General features: G+C 46.0%; 1 pseudogene; it reads left to right on the top strand.

The window, feature by feature from the left end:
* Nucleotides 1–24,821, top strand: part of LOC124040225 — an 81,834-nt pseudogene that overhangs the window by 19,568 nt on the left and 37,445 nt on the right.

The raw sequence follows: 24,821 nt of genomic DNA, 5'->3' as shown, positions 1-24,821 counted from the left end.
GACTGTCCGACCAGCCCTGCTGCTGACCAGAGCTCTGACTGTCTGACCGGCCCTGCTGCTGACCTGAGCTCTGACTGTCTGACCGGCCCTGCTGCTGACCAGAGCTCTGACTGTCTGACCAGACCTGCTGCTGACCTGAGCTCTGACTCTCTGACCAGACCAGACCTGCTGCTGACCAGAGCTCTGACTGTCCGACCAGCCCTGCTGCTGACCAGAGCTCTGACTGTCTGACCAACCTTGCTGCTGACCTGAGCTCTGACTGTCTGACCAGACCTGCTGCTGACCAGAGCTCTGACTCTCTGACCAGCCCTGCTGCTGACCTGAGCTCTGACTCTCTGACCAGCCCTGCTGCTGACCTGAGCTCTGACTGTCTGACCAGACCTGCTGCTGACCAGAGCTCTGACTGCCTGACCAGACCAGACCTGCTGCTGACCAGAGCTCTGACTGCCTGACCAGACCAGACCTGCTGCTGACCAGAGCTCTGACTGTCTGACCAGACCTGCTGCTGACCTGAGCTCTGACTGCCTGACCAGCCCTGCTGCTGACCAGAGCTCTGACGGCCTGACCAGCCCTGCTGCTGACCAGAGCTCTGACTGTCCGACCAGCCCTGCTGCTGACCAGAGCTCTGACTGTCTGACCGGCCCTGCTGCTGACCTGAGCTCTGACTGTCTGACCGGCCCTGCTGCTGACCAGAGCTCTGACTGCCTGACCAGCCCTGCTGCTGACCAGAGCTCTGACTGCTTGACCAGTCCTGCTGCTGACCAGAGCTCTGACTGTCTGACCAGACCTGCTGCTGACCAGAGCTCTGACTGCCTGACCAGACCAGACCTGCTGCTGACCAGAGCTCTGACTGCCTGACCAGACCAGACCTGCTGCTGACCAGAGCTCTGACTGTCTGACCAGACCTGCTGCTGACCTGAGCTCTGACTGCCTGACCAGCCCTGCTGCTGACCAGAGCTCTGACGGCCTGACCAGCCCTGCTGCTGACCAGAGCTCTGACTGTCCGACCAGCCCTGCTGCTGACCAGAGCTCTGACTGTCTGACCGGCCCTGCTGCTGACCTGAGCTCTGACTGTCTGACCGGCCCTGCTGCTGACCAGAGCTCTGACTGCCTGACCAGCCCTGCTGCTGACCAGAGCTCTGACTGCTTGACCAGTCCTGCTGCTGACCAGAGCTCTGACTGCCTGACCAGCCCTGCTGCTGACCAGAGCTCTGACTGTCTGACCAGCCCTGCTGCTGACCAGAGCTCTGACTGCCTGACCAGCCCTGCTGCTGACCAGAGCTCTGACTGTCTGACCAGCCCTGCTGCTGACCAGAGCTCTGACTGTCTGACCAGCCCTGCTGCTGACCAGAGCTCTGTCTGACCAGCCCTGCTGCTGACCAGAGCTCTGACTGCCTGACCAGCCCTGCTGCTGACCAGAGCTCTGACTGTCTGACCAGCCCTGCTGCTGACCAGAGCTCTGACTGTCTGACCAGCCCTGCTGCTGACCAGAGCTCTGTCTGACCAGCCCTGACTGCTGACCAGAGCTCTGACCTCCGGTTTACCTCTAACCTCTGACACTTGGCCAATAGGCTCCTGGCCTGTCAACTGCCACAAATGTTATATCTGCTTGCCTCTATGGCCTGTCTTGAGGAGGTGTGTGCTTTGAGATATGTGTGTATGTTTGGTGGTAGCCAGGTGCTTGGTAGTTATACTACAATCAAGTATTCTGGTATTCATCAAACACAAAGTAGATTTGTTGTTTACCGACAGGCTTTACAGTTGATTAAGTTGGTTAGATAAAGCTGATTGGCGTGGGTTGATACATCATCTCTGTCTTTCATGTTGATGTTTTTAATACCCCAACCAACCTCGGGGCATGTTAGGGCCTGTTAGGTTCACCTCCTTCAGACAACATACTGATACAGAACAGCAATACAGTAGACTAGCATGAAGGTGGCATAAAGAGATTGTGACTTTCATTATCACTCAATATCACGGTTGTGTTCTAAATGGTTCTCTGTAGAATAACAACTTTTCTTTTATTCCACATTATCAACTGTAAAGCGACAACCCTTTTACTTTGTTGCAAAGTAACTTTGAAGGACTCCTTTGTTCAGCTTATTGGACCTCTTTTACTATCCAATAATGTATAGCTGTATGTATTATGCAGTAGCCTATAGACACAAGGGATCAATGCACAGGTAAAGAGAGCACACTGACCCACACTTCACCAGCAGCTCTTGATCTCTGTCCTGCTGTTGTGTAAGTGGTCAGTCAGTGATCCTATTGTCAGCGATCCTATTGCAGATCTGTGATGGCTACACACACACTGATCCTGTTGCAGGTCTGTGATCCAGCACGACCCTCAGCCCTGAGCTATGCTATGTTGATCTCCCAGACGGCTACATACACACACTGATCCTGTTGCAGGTCTGTGATCCAGCACGACCCTCAGCCCTGAGCTATGCTATGTTGATCTCCCAGACGGCTACATACACACACTGATCCTGTTGCAGGTCTGTGATCCAGCACGACCCTCAGCCCTGAGCTATGCTATGTTGATCTCCCAGACGGCTACATACACACACTGATCCTGTTGCAGGTCTGTGATCCAGCACGACCCTCAGCCCTGACCTATGCTATGTTGATCTCCCAGACGGCTACATACACACACTGATCCTGTTGCAGGTCTGTGATCCAGCACGACCCTCAGCCCTGAGCTATGCTATGTTGATCTCCCAGACGGCTACATACACACACTGATCCTGTTGCAGGTCTGTGATCCAGCACGACCCTCAGCCCTGAGCTATGCTATGGTGATCTCCCAGACGGCTACACACACACACACACACACACACACACACACACACACACACACACACACACACACACACACACACACACACACACACACACACACACACACCTGCATAGAGCAGACAGGTTACATAAACACAGAGGGCAGGGGGCAACAGACTGAGCTACAGTACAGTTGAAGAGCTGCAACTAAGCACCCTGTATCAGGTGCAGACTGGTACACACCAGCTGCCACTGATGTAGAGCCCCTGAAATGGGATACACCATTGTTGGAGGGCAGGGGGGGACGAGATGAGGACAATTGAAGGAGGGGTTTCTTGCTTGGTGATTGTCCCCAAAGTCTTGATTGAGTTCTGAAAGGGCAACCTGGTAAAGGTCCTGGCTGGTCAGACTTGATTGTTTGTTTTTTTGCTTCGTCTTTTGTTCTTGATCGTCTTTAGATTGGTGGCACACAGAAGACATTGTTCAGGGGGCCTATTGTTATGTCATCGTTTCACAGGGGGCATAGTGGTTTGGTGGTGATTCATCAAGACTGCACGTGATCCCAAATAGCATCCTGTTCACTATAAAGGGCACTACTTTTGACCAGACCACTATGACATTTGGGAAGCTGATCTAACTTCTAGAAGGAAGGAAAGGTGATATGGACAGACAGACAGACAGACAGACAGACAGACAGACAGACAGACAGACAGACAGACAGACAGACAGACAGACAGACAGACAGACAGACAGACAGACAGACAGACAGACAGACAGACAGACAGACAGACAGACAGACAGACAGACAGACAGACAGACAGACAGACAGACAGACAGACAGACAGACTTCTTTCATTTTACTATGAGAACTGTGCAATGAGACGGGTCATAATGCTGCACAGGGAACATAGATATCAACATCTTCAACAGCAGATTGTTCCAGACTCTAGGTGGGGCATAGTGATGGACTCTTTGTGCCCTGCTCCCACAGGCTCTGCTGTACCAGTAAATGGTATGAGTACCGATTTTGATTGATTGATTGATTAGATTTTTTAATGTATTTTATTATTATAGTATCGTGCATCTTCAGGATGCCTAGTCCACATGCGCTTATAAGACACTGTGTTTGCTGTAGCAAAATACAATAATTATGTCTATATGCACACACACACACATACACTACATTACCAAAATATCTCATTCCAAAATCATGGAGTTGGTCCCCCCTTTGCTGCTATAACAGCCTCCACTCTTCTGAGAAGGCTTTCCACTAGATGTTGGAACATTGCTGCTGGGACTTGCTTCAGCCACGAGCATTAGTGAGGTCGGGTACTGATGTTGGGTGATTAGACCTGGCTCGCAATCGGCGTTCTAACTCGTCCTAAAGGTGTTCGATGGGATTGAGGTCAGGGCTCTGTGCAGGCCAGTCAAGTTCTTCCACACCAATCTCGACAAACCATTTCTGTATTGACCTCGATTTGTGCATGGGGGCATTGTCTTGCTGAAACAGGAAAGGGCCTTCCCCAAGCTGTTGGCTCAAAGTTAGAATCACAGAATTGTCTAGAATATCATTGTATGCTGTAGTGTTAAGATTGCCCTTCACTGGAACTAAGGGGCCTGGCCCGAACCATGAAAAACAGCCCCAGCCAATTATTCCTCCTCCACTACACTTTACAGTTGGCCTCCACCAAACCCAGATCAAATCAAATTTATTTTATAAAGCCCTTGCATCAGTTGATATCTCAAAGTGCTGTACAGAAACCCAGCCTAAAACCCCAAACAGAAAGCAATGCAGGTGTAGAAGCACGGTGGCTAGGAAAAACTCCCTAGAAAGGGCAAAACCTAGGAAGAAACCTAGAGAGGAACCAGGCTATGAGAGGTGGCCATATTTAAATTCACACTGGACACCGGATAAGACAGGAGAAATACTCCAGATATAACAGACCTACACTAGCCCCCCGACACATAAACTACTGTACCATATATACTGGAGGCTAGGACAGGAGGGGTCGGAAGACACTGTGACCCCATCCGACAATACCCAGAGCCAAACAGGCAGGATATAACCCCACCCACTTTACCAAAGCACAGCCCCCACACCACTAGAGGGATATCTTCAACCACCGACCACCATCCTGAGACAAGGCCGAGTGTAGCCCACAAAGATCTCCGTCAAGGCACAACCCAAAGGGGGGGGGGGCAACCCAGAAAGGCAACCCAGACAGGAAGATCACGTCAGTGACTCAACCCACTCACCATCTGGACTTCCAGATGCGCGAGTGCTGAAGCTACGCGAGTGCTGAAGCTACGCGAGTGCTGAAGCTACGCGAGTGCTGAAGCTACGCGAGTGCTGAAGCTACGCGAGTGCTGAAGCTACGCGAGTGCTGAAGCTACGCGAGTGCTGAAGCTACGCGAGTGCTGAAGCTACGCGAGTGCTGAAGCTACGTGCTTCAGAACTCGGCGGTCCGGTTCTGTGAGCTTGTGTGGCCAACGTTGTTGACCTAGACTTTTCCACTTCACAATAACAGCACTTACATTTGACCGGGGCAGCTCTAGCAGGGCAGAAATTTGACGAAGTGACTTGTTGGAAAGATGGCATCCTACGACGGTGCCATGTTGAAAGTCACTGAGCTCTTCAGTAAGGCCGTTCTACTGCCAATGTTTGTCTACGGAGATTGCATGGCTGTGTGCTCGATTTTATACACCTGTCAGCAATGGGTGTGGCTAAAATACCCGAATCCACTAATTTGAAGGGGTGTCCACATACTTTTGTATATATAGTGTATATATAAACATGCGTTTATATGGCAGGTAAAACAATTGAGAAAGCAAAACAAAAAACGTTCAAGGATACAACTTATCTTGTCGCATCTTCCAAGCTTAGGAGATACAATTTTCAACTAGAAATACTTATTTCCTAAATAGCCATTCAAGTTTTTCTTCATCTATAATCCAAAGTGATTCCTAATGTCTTTGCAACATTTTACAGTATAGCTCTCAAATCATCATATGAAGTACAATCAAATGTGCAGTTCATTCTCTACCTCCCCTAAATCCCAGACTGTAGATTGTCGCTCTTATTCATCTATGGCATTGAACTATCTACTTCAATTGCCAGAGGCAGTATCCCGGTTCTCAACAGGGCACACACGGTTAGGTGGGAGGTGACATAAGGTTCTGGATCGTAGCTGTTTTTGATCTGGTTGTAAGTTCAGAGTTTTGGTTTTAGCCATCTGTCAGTTGCTCATTTTTCTTTGTAGCTTAGGGTTAACTTGTGTTTGATCATATTGACATTGGATCATAACTTGTGTCTAAATATATGTGGTAGGTCAGCTTCTTTAAATATGGCGTTAGGTTCGAAGGTTCTGGTATAAATTCCAGTCGGACTCTGAAGAATGCTCTAGCTAGAGTTATTCAACTGCTCTGGGTCATACAGCTTCAAAGACGAAGTATGATTATGCACGCACATATATTTATAACCTCTGTTTGTACCCTCTTCCCTGACAAGTCCTCCTCCTCCTGAGTCTAGGATGTACAGTGAATCTCTGTGGTTTGGCAGGTGGGGTTATTGTCCCAGCCCGAGTCTGAAACCTTCAGGACTCCTCCACACAAGTCCCCATCTTCCTATCAGTCAGGAGAAACTTTGAGACTAGGGAGTATACATTCTTGCAGCCTGCCTCACTACATCGTTAATTATCCGGAATCATACACAAAGAGCTATTTGAGAATAAGCGACCCATTCGTACTCAGATGAATATAATGATGCAAAACATATTGAGAGAATATAGTGATATATAACAGTGAAGCTATAACATATTGAGAGAATATAATTATATACAAATGTTGAAGCTATAAGATAGGGCAGTAGCTTACAATCTAGCTCTAACACATGCCTCCCATCTCACCATTATGGAAACAGAGACAGGCCCCCTTTGTTATGTGATTAGAAACATACAAAAACATGCTCAAGTCAATTAGTCAGTTTACAACAATGACATTGTGTTCCTTTGTCCGGGTGTAATTGTGTGTTTTATCCCAGTTGGAAACCTTTTGTTATTCAGTCCTCAGGCATATTGATAAGCCGGTTCCATAACCTACCGGTGATGGTGGATGTGCTTTAGCTCTGAAGAGGGTGTGTTGGGGCTTTGTGTTTCTCACAGCTTTGCACACTGCTTCAGACATCTGCTGTGCCTGAGATCTTCTGTGTGGTGTGAGTTACATCTCCCAGTCTCAGACCCCTCTTTCCAGGGGACCCCCAGGCTTGCAAGTAGTACAGATGGCCCCTAGGAGCAGGCCATCCCACCCCACTCCAGCACAACCCACCCCCCCCCGGCCCCTATTAGCCTAATAGCAACAGGTGTGTGTAGGGCGTGCCTATGAGGGGTAGACAGGCTCGTCGCCCTGCTGCCATGGCAACCACACTGTCGCCAAAGGACATGGATTAAAAGGGACGGTGTATCTAGGGAAAACATAAGCACAGGCAGGTACAGACACACTCAGACACACACGCTTAGACACACACACACTTACACGCTCAGACACACGCAGGCACACACACTAAAGCAAGTAAACAACCTTTATCTCTGTCCTGCATTCACAGCCCTGACCTATAGGCACACAAACAAGCACTAAACCATACATACGTACATCAGAAAACTTAAACTCACACAATTCCAGACCACATATAACATATATACAACACATGAACTGGGACAATCACTCGTGATACATGTATAGACATGGTGTTGTTACGGTAGTGCATCTCTTGCTCAATCTCTATGACCATTGACCCTTTGTCTTCTATAAATCTTCTATAAATCATTTCTACCAGTATTCTATCCCTTGCCATGTGGATGGCTTCTACCACAGATGACGCATCTGAATACATATTATCATCAATATAATATGAAGCTCTGTCTTGGCAGGTGGTAAATATATTGTCCTCTACATTCAAATATTTAACTTCTACATATCTCTCTCGTTCTCTTTCCCGCTCGCTCTCTGTCTCTCTATGTGCCTCTCTGTCGCTCTCTCTCTCTCCCTCGCTCTCTTTCCCTTTCTGTCTCTCTCGCTCTGTCTCTCTCTTTCTCTATGTCTATCTTTCTCTCTCACTCTCTCTGTTAATGATGGTTGTGTTTCCTGTCTAGTCACTCTCTCTCTCTGTTAATGATGGTTGTGTTTCCTGTCTAGTGGTGTTGGGCTCAGAGGACCATACAAATAGGTCTGATTGTGTCCTTTGCTCCCTGCCTCTGTGCCTGGGAGATAATCCTCTTGTTAGTGTGGAACTGGTCCGGAGGTGAGTCTGATCATGGTATACTGGTAATCGTGGCCCGTGCCTGGCTGCCTGCACAACTCCTGCACCACACACCTCTCCATCAGGCTTCTTACTACTAACTCATCTTTCCCAGGACACAATGGGTTCAGGAACATCCCCAAACTTATCTTTTAAAGCACGCTCCTCTGTCAGTTCAAGAATAGGCCTAGAGGGAAGGGATGAGGTCCTAACTAATCTGTCCCAGTCACAATGTTGTCAGGAACTATTTTTGGCCAATGTCACGCTATTCTAATTTTCTGACGCCTGTAATGTTAGAGTTTTATTAACAAATCACCTTTTAATTATATTCTATTGTAGTTGGATTAGGGCATAAAATAGTCAGCAGCTGTCTCAGTGACTCGTTGACTTTTGGTGCTGGTTACGCACACCTCTCCACTGTCGCCCATCTTGGCACGGTGTGTTCCTGGAACCCGATAGTGGAGCGAGGGAGACAGAGAGAGAGAGCGGGAAGGGAGCAATATAGAGAGTGTAGGAGAGCGAGAGAAAGGGGAGAGGGATGAAAAAACTACTAAGTATACTATGGTATAAATACTACAGCATTTACTGTAGTGTTTTTGCGGACTTTACTGTAGTATTTACTGTAGTGTTTACTGTAGTATACTGTAGTATTTACAGTTAATTATAGTATAAATACTGTAGTAAAATAACTAGTATATACTATAGTAATTAATATAGTGTTTTTGCAGATTGTATTATACTGTAGTATTTACCGTAGTGTTTTTGCGGACTTTACTGTAGTATTTACTGTAGTGTTTACTGTAGTATACTGTAGTATTTACAGTTAATTATAGTATAAATACTGTAGTAAAATAACTATTATATACTATAGTAATTAATATAGTGTTTTTGCAGATTGTAGTATAATGTAGTATTTACTGTAGCATTCCAGGCACTACTGTAGTATTTCCTTTAGTGTTTATGTTTTAATATCTTTGACATAGAGGTGGAGGCGTTCTCCTTATGGAAACCTACTGGATAGATACTAAAATAGGAAATGTTCCATAACCTGTAGGACTGGGTTCTGAATGGATAGTTCAGCGCTTTTGTTATTTTCTATAAACATTAGGGAACACAATATGGTCTATACTTGGCATGTAGGTTTCTCACATATGGGTGGCACAAATTGCGATATGGGAGAACGTAATGGCAGGGTATATGCAATTTAAATACTGTAGTATTTGTGTTTTGCAGACTGTAGCGTTTTTGCAGACATTGCTGTAGTATTTACTGGGGATTTTTTTGAGGATAGTAATGTAGTAAGTACCACACCTGATCGAGGGATAATACTGTAAATGCTAGAAGTTAAGTATAACTATAAGAAATCTAAGATGTGTCAAATAAATTATATGTATTTGGTTTGCTAACTTGCTAGCTAAGTGGCTCGATGTCAAGATCAGGCTTCTTGGTTATAGCAGAGACATTCAATCCCCTCCTGGATCCAGATCCCTGATGCCAAATGTTTTCATTTTTTATTTTTATAGTGCCCCTTGTGTGCACTTCTGGTAAAACCGTATAAACCCAACCCTATATTCTATAGTAAACTATATTAATGTTTCATGTGGGTAAGGAGAAAGAGAGAGAGAGTCGGTGGGAGAGAGCGAGAAGTAGAGAGGCAGGTGAAACCTCACCACACCCAGGCGTTAAATTATGAATCTGCATCACGGTGGCGGTGGTAGCGGAGCAGTGTGGGCAACACGGAAAGCAGCGCTCCAATCAGCTAGATGGCCAACCGAACAGAGGTCTGCTGCTGCTCCCCTTAAAGACTTTAGACCAGTGAGCCCTGTTGATTAGAAACCCCATCAGGCTTAGAGGACTTGGATGAGACGCTCAAGCCAACATGGCTTTTTATAGCATTTAAATAACACCATCCAACTAATTGGTTTCATGTCGCCGCATAAGCAGGCTGTCGTTTTGACTTTGGAACGGGTGATAGTTGAGGACAGGGGCATGAATATTTAAAATAATTAGTGTAGCCGCTGGCTCTATATTTGTAGATCCTCAGTGTCTGAATTCACTCTCTGGATGTTTGTTTTGTCATCATTTGTGTTGACTCTCTAGGCTGCATCCAGTGTGAAGTGGTTTTACCATGTGATGTCCATTGAGGTGCTGGAAAAACACCATGATTAAAACAGATGATGAAGAAAATTCCGTCCGCGTCCCAAATGACACCCTATTTCCCATATAGGGCCCATAGTACTCTGGTCAAAAGTAGTTCACTGCATAGGGAAATGGGTGCCATTTGGGATGCAGTCGCCATGTTTACCAGAACCACTGAGCAGGAAATTGCTTTTGGTTTCCCAGGCCTCTGCGGTCGGCCAGTGTTTCGATCCATCAGTCTCAGGTCTCGTGCCCAGCATGTGTCCAGGCTCAGTTCACTCATTTGGACCCATGAATTAGTCAGAAGAAGGGAAAACAACTGCCCCAAGCCACAATGTCAAATGGACGTTCTTGGTTCCATGGAAAATCAGACCCTGCCATCTTCTCTCTTTGCCCTCAACCTATACTGGACTAGACTGCAAGCACGGATGGGCAAAAAGACAAAATACAATTACAAAATAGAATGATAAAATACCATAAAGATCAATGTATCAAAATAAACTACAAAATTATTGTATTTGAAAATGTATTTAATTAAAACACATATTTTGTATTTTAAAATACAGAAATGCATTTGCAAGTAGCCAGCCCGCACAGCAACAACGTTGTCAGTAACCGTTACAGGAACTTAACTTGCTATGACTGTGATATGTTGTTGTTTTAACTACCTTAGTTCTGGATAAACAGGTCTGCTAATTGACCAAAATGTATATGTGAAAATGAACATGCATATTGTGTTTAGATAGGTGAGAAAAATAATCTATTTAATCCATTTTGAAATCAGGCTGTAACACAACAAAATAAGTGGAATAAGTCGAGGGGTTTGAATACTTTCCGAATGCACTGTACTGTCTATCCCCTGTCCCTTTGTTTTTACATGGCTCCTGCTCGCTGTTTATTATCTGTGCATAGTCACTGTACACTTTATGTACAAATTACCTTGACTAACTGGTACCCTCGCACATTGACCCGGTACCGGTACCCCCTTTATATAGCCTCATTATTGTTATTTATTATGTTACTTTTAAAGAATGTATCTTTTTTTACTTTAGTTTATTTAGTAAATATTTTCTTAACTGCATTGCTGGTTAAGGGCTTGTAAGTAGGCATTTCACAGTAAGGTCTACCTGTTGTATTCGGCGCATGTGACAAATAAATGGTTCGCTTTTACATAAGCAGTTATATTTAGTTAATTTATCAGACGCTTTTATCACATCATAGCTGTTGGACTATCATTAAATGTGATGACTGTTATCTTATCAAATCATTTCTCCAAGGGAAATTATTATTACGTGATTAAACTAATCATGTGAACTTTAATTAACTAGGAAGTCGGGGCACCATGGGAAAATGTTTATAGAGTCTCTATTTCTGTTCAGATATTTTTTATATCTTATCGATTAGTCTTCTATTAATGTATAATTATTACCTCATCAGTTCTCATTACTGAACGTCACAACCCCTTGGATATCTGCACAAACCCTGTTCCCATAATGAATCAGCAAAATACATGTAACGGATTTCCTCCTCTTCGTCTGAGGAGGAGTAAGGATCGGACCAAAGCGCAGCGTGGTAAGTGTTCATGATGATTTTAATTAAAGAAAGCACTGAACACGGAATCAAAACAATAAACGATGACGTGAATTTACAAAAACCGAAACAGTACCGTGTGGCCCAAACACTCACACGGAAACAAACACCCACCAACCAAAAGTGAAACCCAGGCTACCTAAGTATGATTCTCAATCAGAGACAACTAACGACACCTGCCTCTGATTGAGAACCATACTAGGCTGAACACAAAAACCAACATAGTAATACAAACATAGACTGCCCACGCCCTGACCATACTAAAACAAAGAATAAAATAACAGAACTATGGTCAGAACGTGACAATACAATTTGGCTTAATTATTTATTTACTAACTAACCAAACAAATCACAGAAATACATAAACAAACCATATTGTTATTGGTTACTAACACAACGTATTGATAAGTCCCTAGTGGGCTAAACCGGTATGACTGCTTGGTAGATAATGGAAAGGGGTGGACACGGATAAAAAGAGGGAAAGACAAAATGGTTTCACTACACACAGTTGATAATTATATCCATTGACATGCTAATCCTTTGCACATGAACGGCCGCTCATTTGAAAATAATTGCAATATACATATTTACGCCCGTATGTCGTTGTCTTCTCTGTTGGAATCGCCGGTCCATCTGCTGGAGAGTCAGTTCATCAGAGAGTCTGGTTAACTTCCCCAGAAGTCACAATGTCTTTTGTCGTTGTCACTTTCTCAGCGGCTCTGGATAGTGTCTGTTGTAATGGATACGTCAGGCGTACACATGGTCGTTGCATAGAATAGATGCTTCAGCGGTTGTTGTAATTCTACGTCTAGGATTTGCTCTTATTCTGTAGTGATCGATAGTCTCAGAGTTGAACCATTTCCAGCCGTGTAGCCAACACTACACGCTGTCTGGTCTCCTGGGCCTATAGAGTTGTTGTTCTCAACCATTTCAACATGTAGCGTCAGCTCCATATGTTCTGGTCTATTGTACATTTAGTCAGGAGTGGGTTTTATACACTTCTGAGAAACGGCGGTCCATGACGGCTATGCTCACATGGCCACTGATTTGGTTGACTTTATATGAAAAACCATGTTTTCTCATTTAGAAGGTTAACATCACATTACATCTTTTCACAAATTGTGTCATGTTTAATCACATACGTTTCACAATATTTAGATGTAAACCCCACAATTAAGAAGTGTACACACCCAGAGACGCAGTCATGAGTGTTTCCTGTTCCTCATGAGATCACCAAATGAAACACACTCGTCATGACTGTTCATTAAGTGTCCACGGACCACTCCCACATTCTCAAAAATAGAAATATTGTTTAATTATTCAAACTTTTGATGTCCAACTGTGTTCCACAGTTTACATTCCACGCTCACACTACAGAGAAATAGAGACCGCATATTTTATGACTGCTATAAAACAGCCAACTTCCCGCTCTGCCCCTCTACTAGAGAGAGCACGCTGTAGAGCGGACCCACTGTAACCTGATCCTTCAGATCGTCACAGGAGAGTTAGGACATAGTGCTATCAGACTTCTGATTCCAACGCAGGCTTGAAAAGGGGGCCACAAACTGAACTCAGACCTGTGTTCTTTATAAGAGCCTGTTATCGTTAATAAGACAGTAATGGAACATGGAAATAAACACTGCTGGTCGTTCCCAGGTAATGCAGTGAGTCACCTTGTGAACCTTGTTGGAGGTGAACTGAGGTCCATGTGTAACGGTTTTCTTTAGGTGAAGTAGAGGCGGACCAAAATGCAGCGTGGTTGTTATTCATTGTACTTTAATAAAGAAACTGTACACGAATAAACGAACAAAACAACAAACGTGCGAAAACCTAAAACAGTCCTATCTGGTGCAAAACACAGAGACAGGAACAATCACCCACAAACACAGTGAAACCCAGGCTACCTAAATATGGTTCCCAATCAGAGACAATGACTAACACCTGCCTCTGATTGAGAACCATATCAGGCCAGACATAGAAATAGACAAACAAGACATCCAACATAGAATGCCCACTCAGATCACACCCTGACCAACCAAAACATAGAAACATACAAAGCAAACTATGGTCAGGGTGTGACACCATGACTCCATTTAAGGAGATAGAGCTGCTTTTATCTTATATTCTGGCATCCAGTTATGTGTGTCAGATTGCATTCAACGTACTACTTAGAATGCACACTACTTAGAAAGCATGCCCAATGTATTGCTTAATTCTACGTAGCGTGCAAGTACTGACGTTGGAACAAGTGCATGCCTAGTTTCACAGCCATCTGGGCCCACTGGCACCATACTGCAGGGCTCCTTATCAGCTACCTTAACAGCTTAACAGTCACCCTACAGAAGATGCCATGCCCTGCCAGCAGCTGTCATGCATTACCGGGCAAGGTGGGGTAACAGGGTACCCAGGTAACCTAAGGAACAAAGGCAACAGATGCGAGAGGTGTGCAATCATCCTGATTGGCCTTAAAGGGTGTTCCTTAGCATAGACACACACACGTGCTACTGTACTAAACACACTCTGGTCTAAGAACATCCTTGAATGCACACCAGAACCTCTCTTGAACAAAAGACATGATACTTTATATGCTCGCTGATGCCTACTGAAACACCCACATGGACACGCACACAGCCTTGGCTGCCAGGTACAGTAGGGGGTGCTGCCCGCCTGTCTGACCAAAGTAGAGCAGAGCAGGGCTCTCAGACAGGTAGGTTGAAGTACGTCAAGGCCAGACCCATCTCTCTTCTGTCCTATGTCATCTCCACCCCACGCACGCACGCGTGCACACACACAACGCATCAGTTCTGTCACGTTGTTGGTGAAGACACCAGACCGATGCGGTTCTTTAGGTTACTGAGTGTCTCTGACCCTGGCTAGAGAGAAGAGAAGAAGAGCTCCTGGTTTACAATACAGTAGTATGTTTCCTGAGAAAGGTGATTCTCCCTCCCCTCCTCTCTTCCCTCCCTCCTCTCTTCTGTTTGCTGATTACGTCTGTGCGTGTGTTTTGTTCCCTCTTTCTCTGTGTAATTGTACGCTTTTAAAAGTCAGATTTCTCCTCTTGAATTTCAATCAAGAGGCTTCAAAGTGAGCGGCTCCATGACTGAGGGGTCATTAAACAGGGCTATGCTGTGCAGGGGATACTAGACCAGACCCAGGCCATTCAGACAACACACACACGCACAGGGAGACAGACACACAAACACTGCCCTGAAACTAAAGGCCCTCTCTCCAGCCATTCAGAGCTGGACAGGAACAGAACAGACTATTTAAACCCTGTACGCACCACAACATCCAGTAGTCCTGAAGTCTACTCAAAAACATCAGTGATATCAAGACAATGTTTTAATATTCACCACGGTGTCCAACTGACTCCTCAGCTTTGACCTGACTCCTCTGCTGACGAACAGAGCTCTGGGGAGATAGCTAAGTCTCCCAGACCACCACTTAGTGAAGTGATTAATGTTTGCAGTGGTATATAGGTCTTTCCCCTGAGTTGTCATTATTATTACAGTTATTACATTCTGACACTGTGCCACTGTGCGGTGCCCCTGTGGATGGACTCTGAATAGAGCCGGCAGGTAGAGCCAGGTGAACTCTGAATTGAGCCGGCAGGTAGAGCCAGGTGAACTCTGAATAGAACCGACAGGTAGAGCCAGATGAACTCTGAATAGAGGCAGCTGGTAGAGCCAGGTGAACGCTGAATAGAACCGGCAGGTAGAGCCAGGTGAACTCTGAATAGAGGCAGCTGGTAGAGTCAGGTGAACTCTGAATAGAACCGGCAGGTAGAGCCAGGTGAACTCTGAATAGAACCGGCAGGTAGAGCCAGGTGAACGCTGAATAGAACCGGCAGGTAGAGCCAGGTGAACTCTGAATAGAGGCAGCTGGTAGAGTCAGGTGAACTCTGAATAGAACCGGCTGGTAGAGCCAGGTGAACTCTGAATTGAGCCGGCAGGTAGAGTCAGGTGAACTCTGAATAGAACCGACAGGTAGAGCCAGATGAACTCTGAATAGAGGCAGCTGGTAGAGCCAGGTGAACTCTGAATAGAACCGGCAGGTAGAGCCAGGTGAACTCTGAATAGAACCGGCAGGTAGAGCCAGGTGAACTCTGAATAGAGCCGGCAGGTAGAACCAGGTGAACTCTGAATAGAACCGGCAGGTAGAGTCAGGTGAACTCTGAATAGAACCGGCAGGTAGAGCCAGGTGAACTCTGAATAGAACCGGCAGGTAGAGCCAGGTGAACTCTGAATAGAACCGGCAGGTAGAGCCAGGTGAACTCTGAATAGAACCGGCAGGTAGAGCCAGGTGAACTCTGAATAGAACCGGCAGGTGAGCCAGGTGAACTAATAGAGCCGGCAGGTAGAACCAGGTGAACTCTGAATAGAACCGGCAGGTAGAGTCAGGTGAACTCTGAATAGAACCGGCAGGTAGAGCCAGGTGAACTCTGAATAGAACCGGCAGGTAGAGCCAGGTGAACTCTGAATAGAACCGGCAGGTAGAGCCAGGTGAACTCTGAATAGAGCCGGCAGGTAGAGCCAGGTGAACTCTGAATAGAACCGGCAGGTAGAGCCAGGTGAACTCTGAATAGAACCGGCAGGTAGAGCCAGGGGAACTCTGAATAGAACCGGCAGGTAGAGCCAGGTGAACTCTGAATAGAACCGGCAGGTAGAGCCAGGCAAACTCTGAATAGAGCCGGCAGGTAAGAGCCAGGCGGACTCTGAATAGAACCGGCAGGTAGAGCCAGGCGAACTCTGAATAGAACCGGCAGGTAGAGCCAGGCGAACTCTGAATAGAGGCAGCTGGTAGAGCCAGGTGAACTCTGAATAGAACCGGCAGGTAGAGCCAAGTGAACTCTGAATAGAACCGGCAGGTAGAGCCAGGCGAACTCTGAATAGAACCGGCAGGTAGAGCCAGGTGAACTCTGAATAGAACCGGCAGGTAGAGCCAGGCGAACTCTGAATAGAACCGGCAGGTAGAGCCAGGCGAACTCTGAATAGAACCGGCAGGTAGAGCCAGGGGAACTCTGAATAGAGCAGGCAGGTAGAGCCAGGCGAACTCTGAATAGAGCAGGCAGGTAGAGCCAGGCGAACTCTGAATAGAGCAGGCAGGTAGAGCCAGGTGAACTCTGAATAGAACCGGCAGGTAGAGCCAGGTGAACTCTGAATAGAACCGGCAGGTAGAGCCAGGTGAACTCTGAATAGAACCGTCAGGTAGAGCCAGGTGAACTCTGAATAGAACCGGCAGGTAGAGCCAGGTGAACTCTGAATAGAACCGGCAGGTAGAGCCAGGTGAACTCTGAATAGAACCGGCAGGTAGAGCCAGGTGAACTCTGAATAGAACCGGCAGGTAGAGCCAGGGGAACTCTGAATAGAACCGGCAGGTAGAGCCAGGTGAACTCTGAATAGAACCGGCAGGTAGAGCCAGGCGAACTCTGAATAGAGCCGGCAGGTAGAGCCAGGCGAACTCTGAATAGAACCGGCAGGTAGAGCCAGGCGAACTCTGAATAGAACCGGCAGGTAGAGCCAGGCGTACTCTGAATAGAGGCAGCTGGTAGAGCCAGGTGAACTCTGAATAGAACCGGCAGGTAGAGCCAGGTGAACTCTGAATAGAGCCGGCAGGTAGAGCCAGGCGAACTCTGAATAGAGCAGGCAGGTAGAGCCAGGCGAACTCTGAATAGAACCGGCAGGTAGAGCCAGGCGAACTCTGAATAGAACCGGCAGGTAGAGCCAGGCGAACTCTGAATAGAGGCAGCTGGTAGAGCCAGGTGAACTCTGAATAGAACCGGCAGGTAGAGCCAAGTGAACTCTGAATAGAACCGGCAGGTAGAGCCAGGTGAACTCTGAATAGAGCCGGCAGGTAGAGCCAGGCGAACTCTGAATAGAGCAGGCAGGTAGAGCCAGGTGAACTCTGAATAGAGCCAGCAGGTAGAGCCAGGCGAACTTTGAATAGAGCAGGCAGGTAGAGCCAGGTGAACTCTGAATAGAGCCAGCAGGTAGAGCCAGGTGAACTCTGAATAGAGCCAGCAGGTAGAGCCAGGCGAACTCTGAATAGAGCAGGCAGGTAGAGCCAGGTGAACTCTGAATAGAACCGGCAGGTAGAGCCAGGCGAACTCTGAATAGAACCGGCAGGTAGAGCCAGGTGAACTCTGAATAGAACCGGCAGGTAGAGCCAGGCGAACTCTGAATAGAACCGGCAGGTAGAGCCAGGCGAACTCTGAATAGAGCAGGCAGGTAGAGCCAGGCGAACTCTGAATAGAGCAGGCAGGTAGAGCCAGGCGAACTCTGAATAGAACCGGCAGGTAGAGCCAGGCGAACTCTGAATAGAGCAGGCAGGTAGAGCCAGGTGAACTCTGAATAGAGCCAGCAGGTAGAGCTAGGCGAACTCTGAATAGAACCGGCAGGTAGAGCCAGGCGAACTCTGAATAGAGCAGGCAGGTAGAGCCAGGTGAACTCTGAATAGAGCCAGCAGGTAGAGCTAGGCGAACTCTGAATAGAACCGGCAGGTAGAGCCAGGTGAACTCTGAATAGAACCGGCAGGTAGAGCCAAGTGAACTCTGAATAGAACCGGCAGGTAGAGCCAAGTGAACTCTGAATAGAACCGGCAGGTAGAGCCAGGTGAACTCTGAATAGAGCCGGCAGGTAGAGCCAGGCGAACTCTGAATAGAGCAGGCAGGTAGAGCCAGGTGAACTCTGAATAGAGCCAGCAGGTAGAGCCAGGCGAACTTTGAATAGAGCAGGCAGGTAGAGCCAGGTGAACTCTGAATAGAGCCAGCAGGTAGAGCCAGGTGAACTCTGAATAGAGCCAGCAGGTAGAGCCAGGCGAACTCTGAATAGAGCAGGCAGGTAGAGCCAGGTGAACTCTGAATAGAACCGGCAGGTAGAGCCAGGCGAACTCTGAATAGAACCGGCAGGTAGAGCCAGGTGAACTCTGAATAGAACCGGCAGGTAGAGCCAGGCGAACTCTGAATAGAACCGGCAGGTAGAGCCAGGCGAACTCTGAATAGAGCAGGCAGGTAGAGCCAGGCGAACTCTGAATAGAGCAGGCAGGTAGAGCCAGGCGAACTCTGAATAGAACCGGCAGGTAGAGCCAGGCGAACTCTGAATAGAGCAGGCAGGTAGAGCCAGGTGAACTCTGAATAGAGCCAGCAGGTAGAGCTAGGCGAACTCTGAATAGAACCGGCAGGTAGAGCCAGGTGAACTCTGAATAGAGCCAGCAGGTAGAGCTAGGCGAACTCTGAATAGAACCGGCAGGTAGAGCCAGGTGAACTCTGAATAGAGCCAGCAGGTAGAGCTAGGCGAACTCTGAATAGAACCGGCAGGTAGAGCCAGGCGAACTCTGAATAGAGCAGGCAGGTAGAGCCAGGTGAACTCTGAATAGAGCCAGCAGGTAGAGCTAGGCGAACTCTGAATAGAACCGGCAGGTAGAGCCAGGTGAACTCTGAATAGAGCCAGCAGGTAGAGCTAGGCGAACTCTGAATAGAACCGGCAGGTAGAGCCAGGTGAACTCTGAATAGAGCAGGCAGGTAGAGCCAGGCGAAGTCTGAATAGACCTGAGTATGGCTTGCTGGTGGGTAAAGATAGTGGACGATGGTGCTTGATGTTGATCACCTTTCAGAAATGACATGGATGGCACAATGGCTCACATCAATCACCAGACAATCTGGTTGAGTCCCAAATGCCATCCTGTACCATATACAGTGCATTCGGAAAGTATTCAGAACCCTTGACTTTTTCCACATTTTATGACATTACAGTCTTATTCTAAAATTGATTAAATGTTTTTCCCCCTCATCAATCTACACACAATACCCCATAATGACAAAGCAAAAACAGTTTGTTTAAAAAATAAATAAAAACATTTTTACAAATGTATTAAAACAAAAAAACAGTAATATCATGTTTACATAAGTACTCTGTTGAAACACCTTTGGCAGAGATTACAGCCTCAAGTATTTTGGGGTATGACGCTACAAGCTTGGCACCTGTATTTGGGGAGTTTCTCCAATTCTTTTCTGCAGATCCTCTGAGGCTCTGTCAAGTTGGATGGGGAGCGTCGCTGCACAGCTATTTTCAGGTCTCTCCAGAGATGTTCAATTCTGTTCAAGTCCGGGCTCTGGCTCGGCCACTCAAGAGCATTCAGAGACTTGTCCCGAAGCCACTCCTGCGTTGTCTTGGTTGTGTGCTCTGGAGCAGGTTTTCATCAAGGATCTCTCTGTACTTTGCTTCGTTCATCTTGCCGTTGATCCTGACTGGTCTCCCAGTCCCAGCCGCTGAAAAACATCCCCACAGCATGATGCTACCACCACCATGCTTCACCGTAGGGATGGTGCCAGGTTTCCTCCAGACGTGACGCTTGGCATTCAGGCCAAATAGTTCAATCTTGGTTTCATCAGACCAGAAAATCTTGTTTCTCATGGTCTGAGAGTCCTTTAGGTGCATTTTGGCAAAATCTCCAAGCGGGCTGTCATGTGCCTTTTACTGAGGAAGCCACCATCAGGCTACGCTACCATAAAGGCCTGCTTGGTGGAGTGCTGCAGAGATGTTTGTCCTTCTGGAAGGTTGTCCCATCTTCAGAGAGGAACTCTGGAGCTCTGTGAGTGTGACTATCAGGTTCTTCGTCTCCTCCCTGACCAAGGCACTTCTCCCTCGGTTGATTAGTTTGGCCGGTTGGCCAGCTCTAGGAAGAGTCTTCATGGTTCCAAACTTCTTCCATTTAAGAATGATGGAGGCCACTGTGTTCTTGGGGATCTTCAATGCTGCAGAAATGTTTTGGTACCCTTCCCCATATCTGTGCCTCGACACCATCCTGTCTCTGAGCTCTACAGACAATTCCTTCAACCTCATGGCATGGTTTTTCCTCTGACATGCACTGTCAGCTGTGGGACCTTATATAGACATGTGTGTGTGCCTTTCTAAATCATGTCCAATAAATTTCATCTCAAGGATGATCAATGGAAACAGGATGTACCTGTGCTCAATTTTGAGTCTCATAGCAAAGGGTCTGAATACTTATGTAAGTAAGGTATTTCGCTTTGTTGTTATAGGATATTCAGTGTAGATTGATGAGGATTTTTAAAAACATTTAATACATTTGACAATAAGGCTGAAACGTGTCAAGGGGTAGTTTTGACCATTGTCCTATGTGTGCACTAGGGAATAGGGGGAATTGGGACGTAGACTGCGTGGGTGTGGAGGGACACGGTGGCACTCAAGGCTCTATCTACCCCATAGTAGGCCCTTTGTATCTCCAGCTGCAGATGGATAAAGGCCCTGTTTAAACCATCAGACCCCCGGATCTAACTGCTGCTGCGCCCGTCAGTTTCTCTTCACCACTTGAATTACCTGCACAGTAGAGGCAGCCGGTGGCACCTTAATTGGGGAGAACGGGCTCATAGTAGAAGCTGAAACTGAATAAATGGAATGGTATGGAACACATCAAACATGGTTTCCATTCCATTTACTCCATTCCAGCCATTATTATGAGCCGCCCTCCCCTCAGCAGCCTCCTGTGCTGCACTGAGCTGGGTAACTGTCAGCCATTACGGTGCTCACAGTCATACCGGGGCAGATGGCATCAGAAGTGAGAGAGGAGTAAGCAACCCAGCGCTGTGTAAATAGTGGGCTGAACTACACTCCAATGTATTTTGTTACAAGATATTTTCGAAAGACTTTATTTGTATTTTCAAAATACAACATATTTTTCTATACCATTACTTTAAGGTAGTTCTTTCAGCCGACGTTGATATCTAAAGTATGACGGCACTATGGTGTGATAAGAGCGTCTGCTAAATGAACTCAAGATCAATGACAATTCCCAGTGTGCTTTGCAGTTGTTCATTTTTACATATACATTTACATTTTGGTTATTTAGCAGAAACACTTATCGCAACATAGTGCCATGAGATTTGTGATACCATTGTAGGGTGAAAGAGGGCCACAAAATTGTGAACCGTTATAAAGAAATGGTACAGAAAAGTATTTTGTATTTATAATATATAAATCACAGCTGTAGAAATGAACTTGTTACAAAATAGTTTGGAGTATTGTTCAGCCCGTGGAATGCAAATGAGAAAATATTCAAATACATGTAACAGAAATCCTGCCCTCCTCTGAACGTAGCAATAATCCAGCTTCAACAACCCAACTTGGCTTCGGCAACGGCTTGTCATGTGGCCCAACTGCAGGGTCAAAATAACCAAACGTGTTCTGTCCAATATTTACCCAAATTTAGTTTTTAGTGCATTTGCATATATTGATGTGTTGTCACAAGCCCTGCCTAAGGGATAATTGCAGTCATTCTCTACTTACAGATTCATAAAACAAAAAGTATTATGCAATGATGTTTCTGTGGTATGATGACTAATCATTAAAATATCCCTTTTCTCACTTTTCATCCCTCTCTCCTCCCTTCCTCTCTGCTGTAGATGGTGGTACTGATGGACCCCATGGAGGATCCAGATGATATCCTGCGTGCCAACCGTTCCCGGGAGAAGACCTATATGTTCGACGTTGCGTTTGACTACTCAGCCAACCAGGAGGAGGTGTACAGAGCCACGACCAAGGGCCTAATCGAAGGTCTCATATCTGGCTACAACGCCACCGTTTTCGCCTACGGACCCACAGGTTTGTCATAGCTGCCATATCCTCTATTCCAGTGGTTCCCAAACTTTTTATAGTCCCGTACCCCTTCAGACATTCAACCTTCATCAGCGTACCCCCTCTAGCACCAGGTTCAGCGCACTCTTAACCTGGCTCTCTTTTTTTACCATCATTGTACGATACATTTATTAAACAGAAGAATGAGTGTGAGGTTTTGTCACAACCCGGCTCGTGGGAAGTGACTAAGAGCTCTTATAGGACCAAGGCACAAATAGTAATATAATAATAATCAATCATTTTGCTCTTTATTTAAACATCTTACATATAAAACCTTATTGTTCATTGAAAATTGTGAATAACTCACCACAGGTTAATGAGAAGGGTGTGCTTGAAAGGATTCACAAAGCTCTGCAATGTTGGGTTGTATTGGAGTCTCAGTCTTAAATCATTCTCCACACACAGTCTGTGCCTGTATTTAGTTGTCATGCTAGTGAGGGCTGAGAATCCACTCTCACATAGTTACGTGATTTCAAAGGGCATCCGTGTCTTAACAACGCAATTTTCCAAGGCAGGATACTCTGACCGCCATCCAATCCAGAAATCTGTCAGTGGCTTCTGATTAAATGACATTTTCACAGAACTGCTTGTTGCAATTTCGATGAGGCTCTCTTGTTCAGATATCGGTAAATGGACTGGAGGCAGGGAATGAAAGGGATAACGAATCCAGTTGTTTGTTCCATCTGTTTCGGGAATGCACCTGTGTAATTCCGCACCCAACTCACTCAGGTGCTTCGCTATATCACATTTGACATTGTCCGTAATCTTGAGTTCATTTGCACACAAAAAAATCATACAATGATGGAAAGACCTGTGTGGTGTCCTTGTTAATGCAGACAGAGAAGAGCTCCAACTTCTTAATCATAGCCTCAATTCCCTGTAATCCTAGATTCAGATCAAGCGAGGAAAAACATCACCCAGATAGGCCAGTTGTGTGAGAAACTCATCAACATGCAAATGGTCAGACATGTGAAAATTGTGGTCAGTAAAGAAAACGTTAAGCTCGTCTCTCAATTTTAAAAAACTGTGGACTTCTGTATGTTGTAAAAGCATTACATGGTCACTGCTGTCGTGTCTATGGCTATGCCGGATTAAGTGATATGACATGCTATTCTATAAAATTATTTCTCCATAATTAATATCACCTGATTGAGCCAATCATGTAAATGTAATTAACTAGAGAGTCGGGCACCACAAAATAATTTTCATAGAGCTGTTATCTTCCGAATAAACTCTTAAAGACCTAGTAATATTTTACATAAATAGCAGTCAATATCAATCGTCGTCTTAATTCAGTCTCATCTGAAAGTTGTACATTCTTGGTTATCTGCACGAACCCTGGTCAACAATTTGAATCAGCAATACAAAATTGGGTTTAATTATTTATTTACTAAATACCTAACTAATCACACAGAATTACACATACACATAATTAATCATAACTTGATTACAAATTACGTCATAAAGGAAACGTCCATAGCGGGCGGAACAGATATGACAGCTTGTTACACAAAGGAAAAGGGCTGGGATTGAATGAAAGAGCGGGAAGACTGAGGGACACAGGGAGAAGCTGTACTATCGTAAGTACAGTATCTTATGCATTCTAAATTACCGCCCATTTGGAAAAGGAAAATGCAATAAATATTTACTCTGAACTGCGCTTCGGTAGGTTGGTGGTAGATGGAAGGCCGTGTTGCCCAACCGAGTCCTTTGAAGAATGTCTCTGGTTGTCAATTGGATACGTTGTAGTAACATTGTTGGGTGATAGACGGGATACTCTGTCTGTTCCTTCCTAACCCTCGTTGCATCTGCTGTTGCTAACTGAACGGCTAGGAGGTATCACTTCTGTAGTGAATAAGAGTTCAAAGTTTATACCATTCGCAACCAAAGCTCACGCTGATGTTGGCTTCGTTCTGAGCTAATCAGAGTTATCGGATTCACATGGAATTGTTGTTCAATTTAAATGTTTGAATATGAAATTATTTGTGATGGGATGAAATGTGATTTTAGCTTCTAAAATATGAGATTTGGGTCTACATAAGTTATGGCTCTGCTCAATCAGTGGCCCGCCCATGTGAAGGGACATGGGCTATAAAACTTTTCAAACACGCCCTCCTCTCCCATCCTATATAAGCCCTTGACGACAATATAACCTCCTGTTCCGAGGATGTAGGACGACGGTGTAATGAACACGAGGGGAGAGAGAGAAAGCTGGTTTAAAGCGCAGGGCCCAGCAGTTGTTTATTGCAAAGGACCACAGGCAGAGGCAGGTAGCTGGGTCCAGGGGCAGGCAGATGGTCATACAGAGGCAGAGGCAGGTAGCTGGGTCCAGGGGCAGGCAGATGGTCATACAGAGGAAGAGGCAG

Source organism: Oncorhynchus gorbuscha, linkage group LG07 (assembly GCF_021184085.1).
Source record: "Oncorhynchus gorbuscha isolate QuinsamMale2020 ecotype Even-year linkage group LG07, OgorEven_v1.0, whole genome shotgun sequence".
In the NCBI taxonomy this organism is placed as follows: Eukaryota; Metazoa; Chordata; class Actinopteri; order Salmoniformes; family Salmonidae; genus Oncorhynchus; species Oncorhynchus gorbuscha.
This window is presented reverse-complemented; position numbering and strand designations above follow the sequence as displayed.